The 19,744-nt window shown below is 40.3% G+C and overlaps 1 pseudogene; it reads left to right on the forward strand.

Annotated features, from left to right (window-relative positions):
* The first annotated feature begins 1,127 nt into the window (after window positions 1–1,127).
* On the forward strand, window positions 1,128–19,041 carry LOC149197569 (BTB/POZ domain-containing protein At5g48800-like; annotated as a pseudogene).
* The last annotated feature ends 703 nt before the right edge of the window (window positions 19,042–19,744 follow it).

Consider the following 19,744-nt stretch of genomic DNA (forward strand, 5'->3'; position numbering starts at 1 on the left):
TTTGTTTCGTTGCCCGAGCACTTCATTCTCACCCCACTATTTCACCTTCTCATTTGATAACCAAGAGCAGAAAACATTCATGGTGGCAGTCAGGCCCACATACCAGATGGGGCTCCTATCCCAAATGGTGTGAGGTCTAATTGGGACTTCACATCGAGGATACCCCTTAGTTGTTGGCGATACATTTTGGCCCATCAACAAATTGGCGCTAGAAGGAGGGCCAGATGACAAGTTGAGCCCTTGGAGCCTGCAGTTTAGTCTCATATCTGTTAATGGCTCTGACCAGAATCTTGCTCCCGGGGTGTTTATCTGGTTTGTCTATTTTTCGATTTTCCATCCCCTAGGAGCAACTCCATCACTTGTCTCAATTAAATTTTGATGGTGAAGATGGAACACCTTTAATCGATCACATTTCTGATTTCCTTGAGTTTTGTGAATATTTTGAGATCGACGATGAAGAGTTCGCTTGTGTGTTTTTCTCCCTCACCCTTGAAGGTCGCGCCAAGCAATGGTGCCACATGTTGCTAGCAGCATCCATTCATTCATTCGAGGAACTCGTCGGTAATCTCCAACAAGCATTTGACAGGTACGATTTTCAAGATGTGTTATAGACGATAAATGAGCTTAGGATGAAACCTGAGGAATCTTTAGAGGATTTCTCTTTCAGATATGTGCATATTTTCTTTGAATTTCCTGAAAGTGATGTCGACTAGGTGTATTTGAATATAAATGTTCAACAATTTGTTCTCATTTCTTTACAACATTTTCGATTAGAAACAAGTCCTATTTCGCATGAGTATCATCATAATTTTCAGATTACAAAGTGTCAAGATTCTACCCGTAATTTTATTTTTCCGATCTCTTTGAATCTGGAACAACCTCAAACCCCCAAGGAAGAGATTACTGTTTGTGGAATTTCTCATCATCCTCTTGACTTGTTACATAATAATATTGTAACCGTAAATGGTTCAAACAATGAGCAGTGCTTTCTGGGAAACTGATCTGATGGTCTCGCCTCTAAATCCCTCATACATTCTTTTGGTATTAAATCTTAAAATCACATAACATCTCTTCTGATCGATTCCATTCAACATACATCACGCTATATCCCGGGATCTCATTCACCTATGTATGATGGCTTTGGTCTTGTCTCAAGTAACATTGACTGTCTTATCAAATCCACGGAACATATTAGGCCTGTAAATCTGTCTTTCTCTTTGGTGAACATAAATGGGCAGGATGTGAGTTTGGGTCCGATCGGTGCTCCTTCATCTGACCCTGTGCATCCATTCTACCCTAATTTAGTCCATGGGTCTACTGCACCGGCGGTTACTTCAGATCATTCACACCTCTATCTTTCTCGCGTTGATTGCAATCATGTATGTGGGGGTAATGTTTCACAGTCAAGGTATGCAGATGTTGAACCCCTTATACCTGATCTTTGCAACTCACAATTTTAATAGGTGAAGAAGAGGGCCATGCATCTTGCCCATCTCATGATGGGTCTTTCATTGAACCCTTTTTCATCAATTCTCATTTTACCAGAAATATATTCACTCACGCCTCTGGTGATTTTCCTACTTATCCGGTTGTTGATCCTACGAAGCCCCCAGAATTTGATAACCCACCTTTCAAACATTTAGGGACTCATCGGGAAGTTGAGGCACTTCAGCTTTCTCTGATGGTTATGTCAAGTTCCCATGTTCCTGATGAGATCCCTAAACCAAGTCGAATTAGGGTTTTTGCACATCGCGCTCCTCATAACATTTTCTTGCCAGATGCGAGCTCATCTTGGAAATCCTCTTATTTGAGAAATGTCTCTCTAAGAAAATATTTCCATCACATTTCAACTGATGTGCATCAACCTCTATATCCTAATTTGTTTGTTGAAGGGAGTGCTCTGGCCATTGTCTCGAGTCTTTTTTATTTTCTCTGAGCCAATGCAATCTATCAACATACACAATCAAAAAATACCTTATAATCTCCTATATGGGAAGGTGCCAATCACCTGATCTCCCTTTTGCCTGACACTCTTGCAGTTGATTCAGTTCATTCTCTGGAATCTAAAGAATCTCATTGGTCGAGCTGCAAATCTATCAATATTTAGACGATGGATCCAATCCAAAATATTTTCACTGATAGTTGTCCAGTCACAGCCAACAATAACTATATGCACTCACATACAAACCTGATGAAGCTACAAATATTTGATGGTGTTTCATTTGAAGGTTCAGAGGTTGACCAGGACGATGAGGCACAATAGCTTCCGCTAATGGTTATGTTAGGTCCTCACGTCCTTGACGAAGTCTATGAACAATTTCAAACTAGGGTTTCTGAAATTAGGGTTTTTGTCTTTGAATCCTCAAGGATCTCAGTGACACCTGACAGAGGCCCCTCTTTTGAGGGTTACCAAGTTGATCATCCTCTACATCATGATAGGGTCGCAGATCAGATTAATCTGGCAGATTCCTTTACTAGCTGACAACATCTTGCCTTACTTGCATTGGATTTAGGGTTAAGCATAAACGGATGTATGTTATGGCTGGATGACTATAAATTTCACGCTTGTGGTTCGATTTACCAGGATTGGGTTGCAATTTTCCTTGAAAGGTCTTCTCTGACATGTTTCCCTGTAGGTGGACGAGATATTCTTTCTGTGGTGCATGCTTTACAGGTAAGCATGTTATTTTTTGCACAACTCTTTCCACAAATTCTAATTGTTGTCATCTTTGTTTTTGCAAGTTGTGAACTGCTGCAGTGGCTACATTGGAAGTTTGATTTCACATAACCGGACCTATGCTCTGGTTAAATTAGGATTTAGGGTTTAGACTAGTTAGGTTTTAGTTTTTCTTATTAGTCAATTGATTAGAATTTGCTTTATGATTTAAATTTGTCATGCTTCATTTTCTTTATTATAGGTAGTTAGTTCCCTGCTTGTTTCTTTTTGCACTCATGTCCTTGTATTTTTTTGTTGTCGAATGGAATTCATGAAATCTTGCATATGCATTGCATTGGTCTTTTAATTTAAATTAGTTGATCTCTTCTACACATAACATTACATTGCGTCATTAATTGTGTCTGTTGCGTTGCATCATACACTTTCTTTCTTGCTTGGCACACACTCACCTTTGACCTAGCCTATGTTGCATACCGCCACACGAGCCTTCATGAACCTGAAGATTTCAAACATGTGCTGCCATGAATAGCTTTCTAGCACCTTTTTCCCTTGCTCCAGCCTTGAAGTGCATTGCTTCGACCTCTTCACACCTGTTTGATATCCCTAGAACCAAAACCCTAGCCCTAATGATGGTGTGAAGTTGTGATGGTTACACCAATGAGTAGCCTCTCTTGGAGCCAGTCATCAAAGTTTCATCCTGGATATCTCCCTTGCGAGCCCAATTTATCAACAAGGAAAATAAGAACAGATTGTTCATGAGGAACCCTAATTAGTTTAAACAACCTATACCCATAACCTTAAACTTGTGCTCAACATGGTCTTGATTGTTTCAATGACTTGTGTTCATTGTTCAATTGCTGAATGGAAATGAGATGTGGAAGCCTGGCATGATGACAACCCTAAATCAGGATATCTCTTAGTTTCTATCAAATAAGAAACAACCTCTCTTGCTCGTAAAATAAGTCTGGACCTGATTCAGGTCCGGGTGTGAAGAAGGACCCTTCCAAGACCTTTTACTTTCATGATGTGTTAAAATTGATTTTTAAAAGAACATTAACAAATACATCTGCATGTGGAAAAGAAGAGGAACATAACAATCATCAACACATGAAAACATAAGCATTGATAACAGAGTTCGTCCAGGAGGGACTACGTCTCCGGGCCCCGGTGTCAAGATGGTGTAGGCCGCTGCATTAAGTGTTGTCAATAAAGATGATGTACACAAGAGATGATGTCTCAATCATACAAGGAAGAATTCCCTCATGCAGGAGTGGCTCTAAGAGATGTTCCACAACTAGAACTCTCAATCAAAAGACTCCTATCATTATGACACAAAAACATGCATGGTGAGCATCCCGCCAACATGGCACAAAGGGGATGTCAAAACAAAACACATGCATGACGACAACAAGAGTATCCCAGCAACATTCAACAAGGGATCTCAAAAAATAACATGAAGAGTTATGACAACAAGTACATCACATAGAAGATTCTGCATAACATGAAGCAAGGAATCATGACAACATGTAATAAACAAGATCCTGCATCAACATCAATCATGGATCTGTACAACATAATGCAGAAAGAAGAAGTACATGAACACATCATATACCTCACAACCAAGGGCCATCTGAAGAAGTGGATGTCTCATTGCTAAAGCTGCTTGGACCATCGCTCTTAAGGCATCGATCGTATGAAGATGGTGGCTCACACAAGAAAGTGGACATCTAAAACATAGCTATCAAAAATGTTGAAGCTTGCTGAATATGGATTTCACAGCATCGATTGCAAGAAGAATCGAACAAAGAAGAATCAATCAAGAAGAATTTATCAAAAGATGAATTGATCACATGAAGAAGAATCGATCATAAAGAAGAATTGATCACAGAAGAATAACTACTCTGGACTTCTTGCTCTGCAGCTCTATGGTGATCTGGCCCTATAGCACTCTAGCTTATCACTGCAGCTCTATGATTTGCCAGAATTTCAAGCGCTATGACTCTTATGGCTATCTACGCTCTGGATTGATCAAGTTCTATGGCTATATGGGGTTCAAGCATTGTGTTGGCTTTCAAGCTCTCTCTGGCACACAAGCTCTCGGGCCTCTTCCTCGCAGCCTTTCCACACATCCCCTCGGGCTTCCTGTCATACTGCCCTCGCCCAATATTACACGGCCTTCCCGCGCTCCTCTCGTCTCCTTGTCACCATCATGTGTTATAACACATTTGGATCAAAGTCATGCTTAAAAATCGGAGGTCGGTTTTGTTCAGAATAGAAGTCGTTTGCTTAGAAGCATCAGCTAGTGTAACAAATAGCCTTCTTTCTATTTAAAACAGAAATACACTAAAAACTAATAAATCTGACCAAAATCCTTGAAATCTGGACTTCAAAACATTTTAAATCGGCCCTACAAACCCTATCAGGTCCACCTTTAGACGCTTATTGAAATCGGTGGTCGGCAGGGATCGGTGCCGATTAAATCGGCGCGATATCAGGGGTTCCACCGATATCGTTATCGGCAATGTATCAAAATCAGTGATCGGCGTTTTCAGTCGGCGCTTTAACGGATGTTTTGGCATAGACATCGGCGCGACTATTATGGGTCGGGGTGATATATGTATATATATGGCTTCAGGGTGTAATACAGAGTTTTATTTTATTATATATATATATATATATATGGGTGCGACAGTTGTGGAGGGTTCGGCGGAGGTTGTGGCTGCCAATCCCATTATATATATATATATATATATATATATATATATATATATATGGTTGTGATTATTGTGATAAGGTTGTTTTAAAAGGGTTCGGCGGGGTTTGTTGCCACCGATCCCAAAACCATGTGTTTGATGGTTTTATTGTATTATATAGTTATTTTAATAACTATATTGAAATATTTTGTTATATGGTTATTTATTAACCATTTTAAAAATCTTATGCAGGTTTAGGAGACAAATGAGAGAATGCCAAGTGTCAATGGTTGATGGGCTGCCATGTGGGTCCCACTTGCTTACTGGGATGCCATGTGGCACACTGTGGGCCCCACTTTCTCCTGTCATGTCAAACTTTGAAGAGCTCTATCTTTCGCATACGAGCTCGGTTTGACGAACCATTCACACCACCACGATTAGGATGATGAGGTCTTCGATCTGGTCCTGGTTTGAGCATAATCCAAACACTTTGATTTTTGAGCCATCTTTGTCTTGTGTGTCTTTCTGGAGCCACCTAGATCAATCCTCCCCACTGAGGAGCTTTTGGTCCTCCAAAAGCATGAAAAATAATCTGCATCTTTATCTATACCCTGTCTACATCACAAGTGTTGACACCTAATCTTCATGATTGGGGGAATTTGTAAATAAATAAATCAGGAATGTGAACAGTCATCAGGAGATGAACTAAACAATCACTCAAAAGCATGAAAAATAATATGCATCTTTATCTATACCCTGTCTACATCACAAGTGTTGACACCTAATCTTCATGATTGGGGGAATTTGTAAATAAATAAATTTGGAATGTGAACAGTCATCGGGAGATGAACTAAACAATCACTCCTAATGTATATAACAATAACCTACCTATGAAATAAGCAGACGAATCAGTTTTTCTGCCTTTGGAGAGTTACTGCCTGGTCTCACATAGTATTAGAGCCAGTTCTAAAAATAGTTGTAACTCCCTTCATTTTTTGCCACTGCCTCTGTCCTAAGCACTGCTCTGCCTCTGTCCTGAAATAGTTTGCCACTGCCTCTGTCCATGGCCTGACATGCCCAGATATGCGTTGGTGCCTGTAACGGTAAGAGGGTCGTGAGCTTCGGTTTCTTTGCAAAATACCTCACTGTTGTGGCAAACATTTTTTCGCCACTCTGAATGAGGATTCCCCCAGTGCTCGTACAAAGCCAGAGAGAGCAAAGGTTGTAAATTGGCCCGTGTATATCCCGTTCTCGTCCAGGTGCCCGATATTTAATTGCACTAATGCATGGTCCTTTGAAGTTATCAGTCGATTAGTTGCAGAGCATTTCCTTGGAATGTAAAGATCGATATTCTGTCCTTCTTCGTTCTGCATGTTGATGGCGTCTCTCTGCCTCACCGGTGGTGAATCGTGATTTATGTAACGAGTTGTAGCTGCTTGAAGATTTGAAGCGGATGAGGAAGAAGGCGATGGTATCGTATGTGACAGGCTGCAACGATGGTTTCGACTCGCCAGCTAGAAACGAGATCAGACAAATAACTTGGCAAAGAATTCAAAGGAGCTAGAAACGAGTTATTTGTTGATCCTAATAGAGGCAGAGAAGTCGATTGGACGGTGGTAATAAACTGGCGAAGATTGGCATCATCTTTTAAGCTGTAAGAATACCCTTCAAACCCAATGTCGAGATTCTCTCCAACGCAAAAATGAGAAAATGCGGTAAAACTCTAAATCACTCCTAATGTAAAACCATAATCTCTGCACTCGTCAGCTACGATTTATTCTGCCTCCAACATTTTGTTCCTTATCAGTTTGGGCCTCCTTTTGCGGTTTCGACACATAGTCACTGCGATTCTGGGGAGTTCCTTTGGCCTAGATTTTTGGGGTAAAATTTTGGGTATTGTGGTTTGCTCACACTATTGAATACTGTGCATACACATTGATGCAATGAAATTATATGAAATATGGAATATAGTTAGTGCAGCTTTATAAGTTGTGATGGGTATGCGTTGATATTAAATGCCCATGACATGGTATGTTGGATGCTTTTATCTAACATTAGAGGGATTTGAAGAAAATATAGTGCATAAAGTTGTAGCGTAAGGAAGAGATTTGAAATCCTTTGAGAATGCCTTTTTAAGTACAATTTCTCTGTACATCAGTAGAAGTTTTTTTTATCAGCAGAAGTTTTTTTTTTTTTATCAGCAGAAGTATTTTTTACAAAATGCATTCAATCATCTCTATGGTAGGAATAGTTCTCACTGGCAATGAGAACTATCCTGAATGGTCTCGGATGATAAAACACACCCTCATCTTCAATGAGTTGTGGAAAGGAGTGTGTGTGTCGGAGAAGGAGACAATGACCCAGTGCAGCCTACATCAGACAAAGAGCTCGTCATTTGGGAAAACAAGAACAGTAAATCCTATGCATTAATCGCAGCATCTGTAAATGAAGAGGTGAGTCGCCATATTTCATCATATTCAACTGCCTTTGAATCTTTACAAAAGCTGAAAGAACTCTATGACTCACATTCTGCACTTGAAGTTGTTCAGCTCATGATTAAACTCTTCACTCTTGAACTGAAAAATAATGATCCTCTTGCTCTTGCATCTGAAGTAAAGTCTATAATGCATGATATCAAATCCACTAAGGTTGAGTTGGATATCCCTCTTATTTCTTTTCTCAAGGCACTCTATCCTACTTACTCCAATTATCTTGAGTCTTTAAAAGCAAATGGAAATCTTAAAGATATAACCTTTGACTCTCTTGTGAAAAAGTTTGTTGAAAGAGAGAAAGCCTTTGGAAAGACGACATCCCCTGAATCTTCTGAAGAGACTGTGTGCCTTGCTCATAAAGAGAAGCATCCTGCTCAAGATTCTACAAGAGGAAGAGGTGGATGAAGAGGAAGAGGAAGATACTTCAGAGGCAGGGGGGCAGACATTCTCAAGGAGAAAAGGCAGATCTGCATTGCATTCGCTGCAAACGAAATGGATCACATGATGCTTCTACATGCAAGCTACCATGGGACAAAATTGAGCAGAAAAGAAACCAGCAAGAAGGTAAAACTGATGATACAGACAAAGGTAAAGCACCTGAATCCGCTCACTATATTTTGGCACAATGTAACATTGGATTAAATGAAGATTTTTTTAATGCTTCACTTGCTTCTTCGAAAAATGATTGGTTGCTTGATTCAGGAGCAACCTGTCATATGACTCATAGAAAAGATTTTTTTGAAGATTTCACTGACAATGTTGATGGAGCAGTATACTTTGCAGATCAGTCAAAAATCAAGCCATCAGGGCTTGGCACAATCAGGCTTAAATTGCCTGGTCTTCCTGACTTTCTTCTGGATCATGTTTTATGTCTCCCACAGCTCAAGAGAAACTTTTTGTCCTTGGTCCACATCCGCCAGCAAGGTCACTCCATTCATATTTTTGATGGCAAGCTTGAGGTAAGAAAAGCATCTGACCACTCACTTGTCATGAGGGGAATAGAAGAAGAAAGGCTTCTCAAACTGCAAGGAACCTCTGCTCATGCACAACATTTCTCATATATTTCTCATCATGAAGAAGGTACACTTCCATCAAGTTTATTATGGCATGCTAGATTTGGACATTTAAACTATGACAGTCTCCGCTTGTTGAAGAAAAATGGTGTTGCTGGTTTTCCTACAATTCCTAGGAAACATAAGCAATGTGATGCTTGCATTCTAGGAAAGCATAGTAAACAGTCTTTTCATGATTCACATTCAAGAGCACATAGGAAGCTTGAACTCATTCATTCAGATTTATGTGATCCAATGCCTGTTCCTTCTGCAAATGGAAATAAATATATCATGACATTTATTGATGATTACACCAGAATGTGTTGGGTTTATTTATTGAAGAACAAATCTGATGCCTTTCAAACATTCAAGAATTTTCATAAATGGATTGAAAATGATGCACAATCTCATATTGGGTCTTTTCCCACTAATAATGGAAAAGAATATACATCAAATGAATTTGAAAACTATCTTCTCCAACATGGGATCAAACATCAAACAACTGTGCCTTATAATCCCCAACAGAATGGTGTAGCTGAAAGAATGAATAGAACAATCTTGAATATGGTACGATCCATGCTTTTCTTCAAAAATATAAAGATAATGTTTTGGGCTGATGCTGTTCTATGTGCTGCATATATAAAGAATAGATGTCCATCTAATGCTATAAGAAACAAGACTCCTTATGAATTGTGGTATGGACATGTTCCTTCGATAAAACATCTCAGGATCTTTGGTTCCACCTATTATGTTTGATACCAAAGGTACATAGAAACAAACTTGGTGCTAGAAGTCGTAAGTGTATCTTCCTGGGGTATTCAAACACCTCCAAAGCATACCGTCCCTATGATGAAGTAAATAAAAAGTTTGTTGTATCTAGAGATGTAATTTTTCTTGAATCATCCAAATCTGACAATGTTGTTGAGCGGCAACTTGATCGCTTGGATAGATTCGCAAAAACAAAATCATTTCAAGAGTTTGATAATCAGATTCCACATCTTGAAGGGGGTATTCCTATACTAGAACAACATGTGGAATCTTCTTCTGAAGAACAATCTCCTCTACATGAAACTCCAACAACGGATGATGCTTTAAGTGATGTAATTGATAGAATTGGGAGACTCAATCTTGATTCAGTCCCAACTCAATCAATAGAGCAGCCTGGACCATCTCAGAAAGGTCCCCCAAAGTGGCTGACAAAGACACTTGAAAGTGTTCATCTTGATGAAATTGGAAAAACAGGAACCAGAAATTCAAACCGACAAAATGGAGGTGATGTAGATGACTCTAATTCACCTGTTGATATGGATGTTACTTATGATTGTGAATTGAACTTGTCTACAGATTTTGAACCAACTTCCTTCAAAGAAGTTTCTTCTCATGATGAATGGAAAGAAGCGATGCAAAAGGAGTATGATGCCCTCATAAAGAATGGCACTTGGAAGCTGGTTGATCCTCCATTTGGAACCAAACCAATTGGCTGCATGTGGGTCTACAAGAACAAGTACAAAGCTGATGGCTCACTTGACAAGCACAAAGCTAGGCTTGTGGCAAAAGGTTTTGCACAGAAGGAAGGGGTCGATTATGAGGAAACTTTTGCCCCCACAGCAAAATGGGCCACCATCCGGACACTCTTTGCACTAGCAGCTCAGAATGGTTGGAAAGTCCATCAAATGGATGTAAAAACTGCATTCTTGAATGGAGATCTAAAAGAGAACGTTTTTATGTCCCAGCCTGAAGGATTTGCTGTGAAAGGACATGAACATAAAGTATGCAAACTTGTGAAGTCCTTGTATGGCCTCAAACAAGCACCGCGATCCTGGTATGAAAAACTAACTGAGCATCTTCTGAAACTCAACTTCAATCATTTTGATCTTGATGATGCAACTTTATTTGTCAAGAAAGTTGGAAAAACAGTTGTGTATCTTGTGGTATATGTAGATGATCTTTTAATGACAGGGAAAAATGAAAGCTACATTGTATCCATAAAGAAGGAATTGGGGAAAAGTTTTGAAATGACTGATTTTGGCTATGTTCATTACTATCTTGGCATTGAAGTAACCCAACATCCAAAATCCATATTTCTTTCTCAAAAGAAATACATTGGAGATTTTTTAAACAGATTTGGCATGACAGAGTGCAATCCTCTTTCTACTCCAATGGAACAAAACTTAAAGCTCACATCTATTGAAGGAAAGGGATTTGAGGATGCAACAAAGTATAGACAGCTTGTAGGAAGTCTCATCTACCTCACTACTACCAGACCAGACATTTCATTTACTGTTGGAATCCTCTCCAGGTTCATGCAAAAGCCTTGTGAGGGACATTGGTCTGCTGCAAAAAGAGTTCTAAGGTACTTGAAGGGAACTCAAGACCTTGGAATCAAGTATACACAGGTGGACGACTTCAGCTTGATTGGATACTCTGATTCAGACTTCGATGGAAACAAAGAAACTGGGGTATCTACTTCAGGATATGCTATAAGTCTTGGATCAGGAGCTGTCTCCTGGAGATCACGCAAACAATCAGTTCCAGCAGATTCCACAACAGAAGCAGAATACGTGGCAGCAACTGAAGCAACGAAAGAAATTGTGTGGCTCAGGAAAATTCTTGAAGATTTGCAGGTAAAACAAGTACAATCAACTCCACTCATGATTGATAACACCTCTGCAATAAAGTTGGCCAAGAATCCAAAGTTCCATGATCAAACAAAGCATATCAATACTAAATATCATCTGATTCGACATCATGTTGAGGCCAAAACAATCCATCTCCGTCATTGTTCCACAAATGAGCAAATTGCAGACATCTTCACCAAAGCACTTGGAAAGGAAAAGCTTGAACGATTCAGAATGATGCTTGGACTCACCAACATCCCTTCAGATTAAGGGGGGGAATGTTGACACCTAATCTTCATGATTGGGGGAATTTGTAAATAAATAAATCAGGAATGTGAACAGTCATCGGGAGATGAACTGAACAATCACTCCTAATGTATATAACAATACCCTACCTATAAAATAATCAGACAAATTAGTTTTTCTGCCTTTGGAGAGTTACTGCCTGGCCTGACAACAAGAGTCCTGAAAAGGTCTCGCTTCCATCTCCTTCACCTTTTTTCTTCGAAGCCTTAAGCGACGAACCGACACTTGCTACTTTTGCAACCTGTAGTATATTTTTTTTCAAATTACATGCTTTGAATGACATGATCAACTAAAAAAACCCAAACGTCCCACACTTGCCCCAAGTTTATAACACATACTCGGTGGTCAAGTTTACATCAAGATGGATGTAATACTCCAGCTATGACAACAAGGCCAACATATCATTGTTGCTTGAAAAAGTGATGGAAAACACCTCATCACGGCAACACATGATTTACATTCATAAGGCCAAACATTATTGTTTTGACAAGTGATGGAAACATAACATCATTTTCAGAGCTTTAACTTGCAACTAAAAATACGACTTGAAACATGACCAGACATCATTGTTGTTGACCAAGTGATGGAAAACACATCATCACTTTTACACTTTAAAATGAAACAAATTATTTACAAAAGAATGACCATGAAACAACAACATGTCTAGAAACCATTTCTCACTGATCAATGTGAATGGGTCACCTCCTTGAGGTGATTTTTCCTATTGGGCAACTGCTCTTCCTGGTTCATGCACCAACGCTTTGTCTTTAGGGCGTTGTTCCGAATGGAGCCTCCAACAAGTGGCTCTTTGATGGCCATTTTTGTCGCAATGACTGCAATAGGTTGTCTTCCTCCATATCTACTTAACCTAGTTCCTTTCATGCTTTTGAGAGGGTCTTTCACGCCTCATGAGTGCTGCCATTCTTTTCCAACACTTAGAAAACGTATGGTTAGGTAAACCACAAAAATTAAATGTTTTTCGATTCCTTGATCTTCGTTCATTATTAACAACATGGTCAAAATGAACATTTGAAGATTGAAAGTGATTATACCTTCCTTTGTTGTCTCTGATGCCAGTATGGCGATGAGAGCTTGCCTCCGCTCTCTCCCTACAATGGAAACTGCCATGGGATGATGGGGATGTTTTCCCATCATACTCTTTCCTCGACGATGTCTCGGACGAATCTAACACCTTTGAGCACTCTCCTTTGGTGTATCTCGAGCCTGCAAATCGATGTTCATGCACAACCTCCAAAGGTTGAGTTATGCCTTGGTTATTAGCACCAAGTTCTTTCTCCTCGTGCCTCGTCTTTGTAAGGAGCCTCATGTTTGTCCCTGTAATGGGGATCTCCAAATCTCCAACAGACATCATACTATGAGAAGATGAAACCGAAAGGAAATCAACATCTTTTACCTTCTCTTTCAATTTGGAAAGAATTGATGAGGGCTGCTCATCATCCATTGTTGGTGGTTCACTAACTGTCTCAGTGCCTTCCCCAACTTCTTTCCTGACATACCCAAGTCCTGCTCGACACAGTAATTCCTCTACTTGGATGGGATTGACAATGCCTTGGCCATTAACACCCAAGCCTTTCCCTTCATATCCCATTCTCTTCAACAGTTTGGAGCCAATTCCTGTGGTGTGATTTTCAAACACAGCGAAATCATCATCAGGAAACATACATGAAGATGGAGAACTAGTTTTTACCTCATATGGGTTACACTGCAGATTTTCCAAGGCCTCGTCCTTTGCTTGCAGCTATCATAGCAAACTTTGTTTTTCCTCTTTCTCTTCATGTAAGTGCATCTTCAATTCATCATTCTCTGTTTGAAGATTATGTTTGTTTTGCTTCAGTTCATCCATGGCCTCTTCTGTGGCTTTCAACTGAAGCTGTAATCGCTCCTTTTCCTTTGTCTCTTTCTATAGAGTTTCATACACAATTTCCACTTTCTTGGAAATGTCGAGCATGGTCTCATACATTTCTCTTTCATCCTCTGTCATTGCATGTTCCATTGTTCACACTGCAATTCACATACACGTAAAGACCGCTCCAATACCACTTGATCCAGGTCCGGGTGTGAAGAAGGACCCTTCCAAGACCTTTTACTTTTGTGATGTGTTAAAATTGCTTTTTTAAAGAACATTAATGAATACATCTACATGCAGAAAAGAAGAGGAACATAACAATCATCAACACATGAAAACATAAGCATTGATAACGGAGTTCGTCCAGGAGGGACTACGTCTTCGGGCCCCAGTGTCAAGATGGTGTAGGCTGCTACATTAAGTGTTGTCAATAAAGATGATGTACACAAGAGATGTTGTCTCAATCATTCAAGGAAGAATGCCCTCACACAGGAGTGGCTCTAATATGTTCCACAACTAGAACTCTCAATCAAAAGACTCCTATCAGTATGACACAAAAACCTGTATGGTGAGCATCCCGCCAACATGGCACAAAGGGGATGTCAAAACAAAACACATGCATGACGACAACAAGAGTATCCCAGCAACATTCAACAAGGGATCTCAAAACATAACATGAAGATTTATGACAACAAGTACATCACATAGAAGATTCTGCATAACATGAAGCAAGGAATCATGACAACATGTAATAAACAAGATCCTGCATCAACATCAATCATTGATTTATACAACATAATGCAGAAAGAAGAAGTACATGAACACATCATATACCTCACAACTAAGGGCCATCTGAAGAAGTGGATGTCTCACTGCTGAAGCTACTTGGACCATTGCTCTCAAGGCATCGATCGTATGAAGATGGATGCTCGCACAAGAAAGTGGACATCTGAAACATAGCTATCAAAAATGTTGAAGCTTGCTAAATATCAATTTCATAGCATCGATTGCAAGAAGAATCAAACAAAGAAGAATCAAGCAAGAAGAATTGATCAAAAGATGAATCAATCACATGAAGAAGAATTGATCACAGAAGAATAACTGCTCTGGATTTCTTGCTCTGCAGCTCTAGGGCGATCTGGCCCTATAGCGCTCTGGCTTATCACTGTAGCTCTGCGATCTGCCAGAATTTCAAGCCCTATGACTCTTATGGCTATCTGTGCTCTGGATTGATCAAGCTCTATGGCTCTATGGGGTTCCAAGATCTCTCTGGCACGCAGGCTCTCGGGCCTCTTCCTCGCAGCCTTTCCATGCAGCCTCTCGAGCTTCCTATCATACTGCCCTCACCCACTGTTACACAACCTTCCTGTGCTCCTCTCAACTCTCTGTCACCATCGTGTGTTATAACACGTTTGGATCAAAGCTGCGCTTAAAAATCGGAGGTCGGTTTTGTTCAAAATAGAAGCCATTTGCTTAGAAGCATCGACTGGTGTAACAAATAGCCTTCTTTCTATTTAAAATAGAAATACACTAAAAACTGATAAATCTAACCAAAATCCTTGAAAGTCGGACTTCAAAACATTTTAAATCGGCCCTACAAACCCTATCGGGTCCGCCTTTAGACGCTTATCGCAATCGGCAGTCGGCAAGGATCAGCGCCAATTAAATTGGTGTGATATCAAGGGTTCCGTCGATATCGTTATCGGTGATGTATCAAAATCAGCGATCGACGTTTTCAGTCGATGCTTTAACAGATGTTTCGACATAGACATCGGCATGACTATTATGGGTTGGGGCGATATATGTATATATATGGCTTCGGGGTGTGGGCTAGGTCCACCGCCAATGGCCCACGCCCACCCCTTAATACAGAGTTCTGTTATATGTATATATATATATATATATATATATGGGTGTGACAGTTGTGGAGGGTACGGCGGAGGTTGTGGCCGTCGATCCCATAATATATATATATATATATATATATATATATATATATATATATATATATATATATATATATATATATATATATATATATATATATATATATATATATATGGTTGCAATTATTGCGATAAGGTTGTTTTAAAAGGGTTCGGTGGAGCTTGTTGCCACCGATCCTGAAACCATGTGTTTGATGGTTTTATTGTATTATATAGTTATTTTAATAACTATATTGAAACATTTCGTTATATGGTTATTTATTAACCATTTTAAAAATGATTTTGTCTCTTATGCAGGTTTAGGAGACAAATGAGAGAATGCCAAGTGTCAATCTCTGAAGGGCTGCCATGTGGGTCCCACTTCCTTACTGGGATGCGATGTGGAACAGTGTGGGGCCCACTTTCTCCTGCCATGTCAAACTTTGAAGAGCTTTATCTTTCGCATACGAGCTCGGTTTGACGAACCGTTCACACCACCATGATCAGGATGATGAGGTCTTCGATCTAGTTCTAGTTTGAGCATAATCCAAAAACTTTGATTTTTGAGCCATCTTTCTCATGTGTGTCTTTCTGGAGCCACCTAGATCAAGATCCTTCATCCACCCTAGCGCAACGAACGCCCAAAAATAAGTGTAAATGCACATGTAGAAGAAAATGAAACCAAATAAATGGTAAGTGCTCGAGAAAGGCTTCCTGCGCAGAGAGATAATTCAACGACTCCATCGGGGTACTGACCAGGCTCGCTGGCAGCGGAGCAACGTTTGTGATTTCTTGAAGTGACTCCACCGGGGTATTGTCCAAGCTCGCTGGCAGTGGAGCAACACCATAAACTTACTTTTAAAATTCTGAATACAATAAGCCCTCTGCCCTATTCTTTGCATCATCATCAACTATCGGCATGTGTGAATTGTCAATTGGGTGTTTACTAACTGGCAAGACCTAGCTGAGGCACGAGGGAAGGCATATCTGCAAAGGTCATGGCAATGCAAGAGGTGCCCATAGCATCTGTTCAATATTCCCTTGCATCATTATTCACACTCGGACTACTACAGGGGTGTTGATAGAGATACTGGATTCTACCAGTGGTTTGCCAATTGTTGTAGCCGCTACAACACCACCCAAATTTTTGGGCATATTCAAAATTTTGGGTACCCCACCACTCACCCCAAGCTATTAAGGCTTTGAAGGTTAGTGGTTTCATTAATGTGTTAAGAGTTTATCATGGTTTTAAAGCTCATTTTTGCATGATACACGTCGTGACCAGTGGAGGTCCTATATTTGAACAAGCATGCATTTAATGTGGCTTCTGTCAGACTGGAAATATTAGGGTTTGGGAAAAACCTTAGATTGTTAGAAGAGTGTTCCACCCCCTTTTTGTCACCAAATTTGTATGCCTCTAGGGGTGCACTCTCCTCGGCATCACATTGTATCATCGTGGGAGTCATAACAGCACATTTCCCTCAGGCGCCTGGCAGACCCTTCCCCTCAACATGTGTGTCAGGGTCTATGGGCATTATATCTTTCCCTTGCATCCTGATAACTTTGGAATATGTGATTCCTTGTTCTGAATCTGTCCTCACCCTCAAATGTGTATCAACAAGATATTCCTAGGTGTTTATCCTATGAGTAGGAGATTACCTTAGGCCTCATATAATACCATGATCACTTGTAATTAGTAAGCCCGTTAAGGTGCTTGAATGTTGAGCTAATTTCCAAATGAAAGCATAATTCACTCAACCATACAATGTATGACACCTTAAATTGGGATACTTGGGATGCATGTTCCATTAATGAGTTATTTCCATTGTTTTCATCAAGTTCCATGCTTCCATGTGCAAATATATACATGTGTATGTTGTTTGGGTAAAGTGATTGTTTTGTTTCACCTTCTCTACAGGGATCAAGGAGAGGTGGCTCGGGCACATATCCAACGAGGCAACTATTTGCCCAAAAAGTAATGTTAAATGTGGACTTGAAAGGTTTCTAACATAAGTTGCGGGTTGGAAAGATAGTCCCATACAAGCTCTAGGAATCGGTCAATCACACCAAAGGAACAACATCAAAAAGTGGACATATGATTTTTTTCAGATGTTCCAAGTGACATTCTTATAGATTTTGATGGTGGATGCCTTGCATTGCACAAGTTTCCATTGGTATCACGGAGCAGGCGGACCCAAAATCTAGTAGCAGATGCAAGAGACCGCGATACTTTAAAGCTAGATTTCCCTGACTTACCCGGTAGAGCACACACTTTTGAATTAGCAGCAAAGTTTCAACGATGGCATCAACTTTGAAATCACCTCATTAAATGTGGCCCATCTTCACTGTGTTTCCCAATATCTTGAAATGACTGAGGACTACACAGAAGAAAACCTAATGGCTCGCACGGAAGCCTATCTTGATGAAGTTGTGGCCCAAATCCTTGAAAAATCTACCGAAGTTATACACAGTTGCGGGAATCTGCTCCCCTTGTAGAGGAACTGAAAATTGTAAGCAAATGCGTTGATGCAATTACTTCAAAGGCTTCTAGGGATCAGATGGCATCAATCATGTCACGTCTGGATTCCAGTAGCTCTGGCAGGCTATAGAGCAATAATTGTCAACAGAACTGTTTAGGTGGAGATTGGTGGATCGAAGATTTGTCAGTTCTTGGCATCGAAATGTATCAGAAAGTAATATTGGCCATGAAATCCATAGGCATAAGGCATGAGAGCATCAGGACATTGCTCATGCATTATGCCGAATAGGCCCTGAAAGAGCTTTCCAAGAAATGCGATGCCTCTGCTCGGACAAAGCTGCCTAGCCTTGTTGCTGCCTTGGAGCATCACAAATAGAGAATCATGGTGGAGACTATTGTGAGCTTCTTTCCTACAGAGAAAAATGCCATACCCATCACCTTTCCCTTTGGCCTGCTTTGTACTACTATGATGTTTGATACCACCGTTGCTTGCAAGTTGGATCTGGGGAAAAGAATTGGGCATCAGCTCGAATGTGCCTGCCTCGAAGATCTGCTAATCCCTTCCTTCTTGCACAACGGGGATACTCGGTTTGATGTGGATGTAGTGCATAGAATATTAGGAAATTTGTTTACAGCAGGATGAGAATCAGGATGTAGTGGATTCAAACTTGGGTGGATACGAGTCTAGTGGCCTGGCCGATTCTCCTTCTCAGGCTGCCATCATCAAAGTTTCCAAGTTGTTGGATAACTACCTGGCAAAAATAGCACCAGATGCAAATCTCAAGCTTTTGAAATTCATAACCATTGTTGAATTGATGCGAGAGTATGCACGCCCAGTGGACGATGGGTTGTATAGAGCCATTGATATCTACTTGAAGGCCCATCCTAGATTAAAAGATATGGAATGGAAAGGAAATCCCCACAAGTCGTAATTTCTTTGTTACAAGCTCCAGGTCATAAATTCCCATCAAGTCACATTTTTCAAACTGTGAACTCTCCCAAGGTCACATAATCGCACTCTATAGCCTCAAGGAAGAAACCAGAGTGAGTGACCTATCTGCAACGCGACTATGCGACCTCTGGTAAGTCGCACTTCCACCGAAGTCGCATAATCACACTCTATAGCCTCAAAGAAGCAGCCAGAGTGAGCGACCTATCTGCAATGCGACTATGCGACCTCTGGTAAGTCACATTTCCACCGAGGTCGCACAATTGCATTTTTATGCCTCAGGGAAACAGTGAGAAGATGCGACTTCATTGTAACGCGCCTATGCGACCTTCATAAGTCGCAAACTACCTCACAGATCGACTTTTCTCCCAAAGGTCACATTTTATTCAACAGATCATGAGGTTGTCAAACTTCTTCAAGTCGCATTTCCAAATGTGATTGATTTAACGATTGTGAGGCTACGGGATCCATGCTTGGGTCATGAAGATGACATGATTTGATTTGAATATGGTCTTCTCAAACCATTTCGAGATGTTGCGTGGGGCAGTGAAAATGAGCATTATGCATTTTTTCCCTTAAAATAATGATGAGAATGTGCAGCAACCATGAGACAAAAGAAATCATGAAGTAAATAAAGGAGAAACAATTTCTGCCCATTTACAGGGGTGCACTAGTTACAAATCATC

Source organism: Pinus tabuliformis, chromosome 2_2, assembly GCF_031772625.1.
Source record: "Pinus tabuliformis cultivar Carrire ecotype Pingquan chromosome 2_2, CPIR1, whole genome shotgun sequence".
Lineage (NCBI taxonomy): Eukaryota > Viridiplantae > Streptophyta > Pinopsida > Pinales > Pinaceae > Pinus > Pinus tabuliformis.